Source organism: Saccoglossus kowalevskii, chromosome 17, assembly GCF_978046115.1.
Source record: "Saccoglossus kowalevskii chromosome 17, keSacKowa6.1, whole genome shotgun sequence".
NCBI lineage: Eukaryota > Metazoa > Hemichordata > Enteropneusta > Harrimaniidae > Saccoglossus > Saccoglossus kowalevskii.
The window spans coordinates 31,470,757-31,476,884 of NC_140657.1; the positions used below are offsets into that span (position 1 = coordinate 31,470,757).

The following is a 6,128-nucleotide window of genomic DNA, read 5'->3' on the forward strand; positions in this document are numbered from 1 at the left end:
GAGTAGCCCGGTTAGCTCAGTCGGTAGAGCGTGGGACTTTTAATCTTAAGGTCAAGGGTTCAACCCCCTTAGCGGGCGTAATTTTCAAACGTAGTTGACATAAAAACAGATGTTGCTCTCTCACATCGCTGAGATAAATAAAACATAAACAATTCACGCATTTCATTGTAATAACTCGGAATTTAATTAATGCTTTGAATTAGATTAAACGTTTTCTCATAAAAATACAAATCATTGTCAGTTCATAGACTCATTTGAATTATCTTCGTGCGTGAAATCAAAGCATTGACTTATTATGGAGATTTGGGACAATCGACTACGAAAAGACAGAGTCTGAAAAATAAACAATTCAATCATTTCATTCTAATAACTTGATATTATTCGCTCGCATCGCTGAGATAAATAAAACACAAACAATTCAACGATTTCATTGTAATAACTCGGTATTTAATTAATGCTTTGAATTAGATTAAACGTTTTCTCATAAAAATACAAATCATTGTCAGCTCATAGACTCATTTGAAGTATCTTCGTGCGTGAAATCAAAGCATTGACTTATTATGGAGGTTTGGGACAATCGAGTACGAAAAGACAGGATCCTGAGCAGCCCGGTTAGCTCAGTCAGTAGAGCGTGGGACTTTTAATCCTAAGGTCAAGGGTTCAACCCCCTTAGCGGGCGTAATTTTGAAACGTGGTTCACATAAAAATAGATATTCTTTGCTCACATCGCTGAGATAAATAAAACATAAACAATTCAAAATTTCATTGTAATAACTCGGTATTTAATTAATGATTTGAATTAGATTAAACGTTTTCTCATAAAAACACAAATCATTGTCAACTCATAGACTCATTTGAAGTATCTTCGTGCATGAAATCAAAGCATTGACTTATTATGGAGGTTTGGGACAATCGAGTACGAAAAGACAGGATCCTGAGCAGCCCGGTTAGCTCAGTCGGTAGAGCGTGGGACTTTTAATCCTAAGGTCAAGGGTTCAACCCTCTTAGCGGGCATATTTTTGAAACGCGGTTCACTTAAAAAAAGATATTGTTTGCTCACATTGCAGATATAAATAAAACTCGGTATTTAATTAATGCTTTGAATTATATTAAACGTAAACGTAATTTTGAAACGTGGTTCACATAAAAATAGATATTGTTTGCTCACATCGCAGAGATAAATAAAACATAAACAATTCAAACATTCCATTGTAATAACTCGGTATTTAATTAATCATTTGAATAAGATTAAACGCTTTCTCATGAAAATACAAATCATTGTCAGCTCATAGTGAGTTAATTTAAGACTCATTTGAAGTATCTTCGTGCGTGAAATCAAAGCATTGACTTAATATGGAGGTTTGGGCAATCGAGTACGAAAAGACAGGATCCTGAGCAGCCCGGTTAGCTCAGTTGGTAGAGCGTGGGACTTTTAATCCTAAGGTCAAGGGTTCAACCTCCTTAGCGGGCGTAATTTTGAAACGTGGTTCACATAAAAATAGATATTCTTTGCTCACATCGCTGAGATAAATAAAACATAAACAATTCAAAATTTCATTGTAATAACTCGGTATTTAATTAATGCTTTGAATTAGATTAAACGTTTTCTCATAAAAACACAAATCATTGTCAACTCATAGACTCATTTGAAGTATCTTCGTGCATGAAATCAAAGCATTGACTTATTATGGAGGTTTGGGACAATCGAGTACGAAAAGACAGGATCCTGAGCAGCCCAATTAGCTAAGTCGTTAGAGCGTGGGACTTTTAATCCTAAGGTCAAAGGTTCAACCCCCTTAGCGGGCGTAATTTTGAAACGTAGTTGACATAAAAACAGATGTTGCTCTCTCACATCGCTGAGATAAATAAAACATAAACAATTCAAACATTTCATTGTAATAACTCGGAATTTAATTAATGCTTTGAATTAGATTAAACGTTTTCTCATAAAAATACAAATCATTGTCAGCTCATAGACTCATTTGAAGTATCTTGAGTTCGTACGTGAAATCAAAGCATTGACTTATTATGGAGATTTGGGACAATCGACTACGAAAAGACAGAGTCCGAAAAATAAACAATTCAAACATTTCATTCTAATAACTTGATATTATTCGCTCGCATCACTGAGATAAATAAAACACAAACAATTCAACGATTTCATTGTAATAACTCGGTATTTAATTAATGCTTTGAATTAGATTAAACGTTTTCTCATAAAAATACAAATCATTGTCAGCTCATAGACTCATTTGAAGTATCTTCGTGCGTGAAATCAAAGCATTGACTTATTATGGAGGTTTGGGACAATCGAGTACGAAACGACAGGATCCTGAGCAGCCCGGTTAGCTCAGTTGGTAGAGCGTGGGACTTTTAATCCTAAGGTCAAGGGTTCAACCCCCTTAGCGGGCGTAATTTTGTAACGTAGTTGACATAAAAACAGATGTTGCTCTCTCACATCGCTGAGATAAATAAAACATAAACAATTCAAACATTTCATTGTAATAACTCGGAATTTAATTAATGCTTTGAATTAGATTAAACGATAAATAAAACATAAACAATTCAAACATTTCATTGTAATAACTCGGTATTTAATTAATGCTTTGAATTAGATTAAACGTTTTCTCATAAAAATAAAAATCATTGTCAGCTCATAGACTCATTTGAAGTATCTTCGTGCGTGAAATCAAAGCATTGACTTATTATGGAGGTTTGGGACAATCGAGTACGAAAAGACAGGATCCTGTGCAGCCCGGTTAGCTCAGTCGGTAGAGCGTGGGACTTTTAATCCTAAGGTCAAGGGTTCAACCCCTTTAGCGGGCGTAATTTTGAAACGTGGTTCACATAAAAATAGATATTCTTTGCTCACATAGCTGAGCTAAATAAAACATAAACAATTCAATATTTCATTGTAATAACTCGGTATTTAATTAATGCTTTGAATTAGATTAAACGTTTTCTCATAAAAATACAAATCATTGTCAACTCATAGACTCATTTGAAGTATCTTCGTGCATGAAATCAAAGCATTGACTTATTATGGAGGTTTGGGACAATCGAGTACGAAAAGACAGGATCCTGAGCAGCCCGGTTAGCTCAGTTGGTAGAGCGTGGGACTTTTAATCCTAAGGTCAAGGGTTCAACCCCCTTAGCGGGCGTAATTTTGAAACGTAGTTGACATAAAAACAGATGTTGCTCTCTCACATCGCTGAGATAAATAAAACATAAACAATTCAAACATTTCATTGTAATAACTCGGAATTTAATTAATGCTTTGAATTAGATTAAACGATAAATAAAACATAAACAATTCAAACATTTCATTGTAATAACTCGGTATTTAATTAATGCTTTGAATTAGATTAAACGTTTTCTCATAAAAATAAAAATCATTGTCAGCTCATAGACTCATTTGAAGTATCTTCGTGCGTGAAATCAAAGCATTGACTTATTATGGAGGTTTGGGACAATCGAGTACGAAAAGACAGGATCCTGTGCAGCCCGGTTAGCTCAGTCGGTAGAGCGTGGGACTTTTAATCCTAAGGTCAAGGGTTCAACCCCTTTAGCGGGCGTAATTTTGAAACGTGGTTCACATAAAAATAGATATTCTTTGCTCACATAGCTGAGCTAAATAAAACATAAACAATTCAATATTTCATTGTAATAACTCGGTATTTAATTAATGCTTTGAATTAGATTAAACGTTTTCTCATAAAAATACAAATCATTGTCAACTCATAGACTCATTTGAAGTATCTTCGTGCATGAAATCAAAGCATTGACTTATTATGGAGGTTTGGGACAATCGAGTACGAAAAGACAGGATCCTGAGCAGCCCGGTTAGCTCAGTCGGTAGAGCCTGGGACTTTTAATCCTAAGGTCAAGTGTTCAACCCTCTTAGCGGGCGTATTTTTGAAACGCGGTTCACTTAAAAAAAGATATTGTTTGCTCACATCGCTGAGATAAATAAAACTCGGTATTTAATTAATGCTTTGAATTATATTAAACGTAAACGTAATTTTGAAACGTGGTTCACATAAAAATAGATATTGTTTGCTTACATCGCTGAGATAAATAAAACATAAACAATTCAAACATTCCATTGTAATAACTCGGTATTTAATTAATCATTTGAATAAGATTAAACGCTTTCTCATGAAAATACAAATCATTGTCAGCTCATAGTGAGTTAATTTAAGACTCATTTGAAGTATCTTCGTGCGTGAAATCAAAGCATTGACTTAATATGGAGGTTTGGGCAATCGAGTACGAAAAGACAGGATACTGAGCAGCCCGGTTAGCTCAGTTGGTAGAGCGTGGGACTTTTAATCCTAAGGTCAAGGGTTCAACCCCGTTAGCGGGCGTAATTTTGAAACGTAGTTGACATAAAAACAGATGTTGCTCTCTCACATCGCTGAGATAAATAAAACATAAACAATTCAAACATTTCATTGTAATAACTCGGTATTTAATTAGTGCTTTGAATTAGATTAAACGTTTTCTCATAAAAATACAAATCATTGACAGCTCATAGACTCATTTGAAGTATCTTCGTGCGTGAAATCAAAGCATTGACTTATTATGGAGGTTTTGGACAATCGAGTTCGAAAATACAGGATCCTGAACAGCCCGGTTAGCTCAGTCGGTAAAGCGTGGGACTTTTATTCCTAAGGTCAAGGGTTCAACCCCCTTAGCGGGCGTAATTTTGAAACGTTGTTCACATGAAAATAGATATTGTTTGCTTACATCGCTGAGATAAATAAAACATAAACAATTCAAACATTTCATTGTAATAACTTGATATTATTCGCTCGCATCGCTGAGATAAATAAAACACAAACAATTCAAACATTTCATTGTAATAACTTGATATTATTCGCTCGCATCGCTGAGATAAATAAAACACAAACAATTCAAACATTTCATTGTAATAACTCGGTATTTAATTAATGCTTTGAATTAGATTAAACGTTTTCTCATAAAAATACAAATCATTGTCAGCTCATAGATAGTTACTTTAAGACTCGTTTGAACTACCTTCGTGTGAGAAATCAAAACATTGACTTATTATGGAGGTTTGGGACAATCGAGTACGAAAAGTCGGGATCCTGAGCAGCCCGGTTAGCTCAGTCGGTAGAGCGTAGGACTTTTAATCCCAAGGTCAAGGGTTCAACCCCCTTAGCGGGCGTAATTTTGAAAGGTGGATCAATTAAAAAAAGAAATCATTGCATTGATGGGTTAATGTTGACAATAGGGTCGATAGGCCCAAAATATCCTTAACATAAACAGGTGACCCAGTGCAGTGTTACGTATCACGAAGGTCGACAAGGGGTCTTTCGTAAGATGTAATAATGTAAATAAAAAACGTAGCCAAAATAAAAAGTATGATTATTTGAACACTGCTATTACAAAACTGGTAGGAGATAATACATTCGGGGCGAAAGTATTCAAAAATCAGTTTTTGGATGTTGCAATGGCAGTGGTGGTGGGCCAGGTTTTTTTTCCAATTAGTGACGGTACGACCTACCTCAGCCTAGCCGAAAAAATCACAGAGGAGTTAAGAGCCGTTGCTGGGGAAAGTTATCCCAACTTTGGGGTCAAATTTCTCGGTAATCATGAAAAAAGATATCATTTTTTTGGCTTTTGGCTATCATGGCAACGGTGGGCCAAAACAAATTTTCATATTTGTTCTAATAACTAGGGTGAAGGTATGACCTACCTGCCAAGTTTGAGAGAAATCGGCCAAGCCAAAAAAATCACAGAAGAAATAATACGTGAAAACACTGGAAATCACACAAACACACAACGACAAAAGTGATTATAAGGAGCGGAGCGGATCGCCAAAAGTTCATTTTACAGTATATAATAGGTTTAAGCAAATTCCTAATTCCTTTTTACGTTTTTTTAATGTATTTAATGTATAGTTGATAAAGTCGGAATATTTCATTGTAAAAGTCGGAATAATCGGCAACATTGTGTTAACTTCGAACGTAAATTAGATTTTGAGATATGGCATATAATATCTCTGTCACAGGAACCTACGCTAAAAACAATATTATACTACTAAAATGGCGACTTTCCACTAAAATACAACAATCAATTTATCGAAATAAGGCTGGTGACCC

At 35.1% G+C, this 6,128-nt stretch overlaps 3 non-coding genes across 3 annotated transcripts; all 3 read left to right on the top strand.

The window, feature by feature from the left end:
• The first annotated feature begins 2,339 nt into the window (after positions 1 to 2,339).
• TRNAK-UUU (transfer RNA lysine (anticodon UUU)) lies at positions 2,340 to 2,412 on the top strand. The gene has a single exon. It is a non-coding gene; the product is annotated as a tRNA-Lys (tRNA).
• A 676-nt stretch (positions 2,413 to 3,088) lies between these two features.
• TRNAK-UUU (transfer RNA lysine (anticodon UUU)) lies at positions 3,089 to 3,161 on the top strand. Its single transcript has one exon. It is a non-coding gene; the product is annotated as a tRNA-Lys (tRNA).
• Positions 3,162 to 5,118: 1,957 nt separating this feature from the next.
• Positions 5,119 to 5,191, top strand: TRNAK-UUU (transfer RNA lysine (anticodon UUU)). Its single transcript has one exon. It is a non-coding gene; the product is annotated as a tRNA-Lys (tRNA).
• The last annotated feature ends 937 nt before the right edge of the window (positions 5,192 to 6,128 follow it).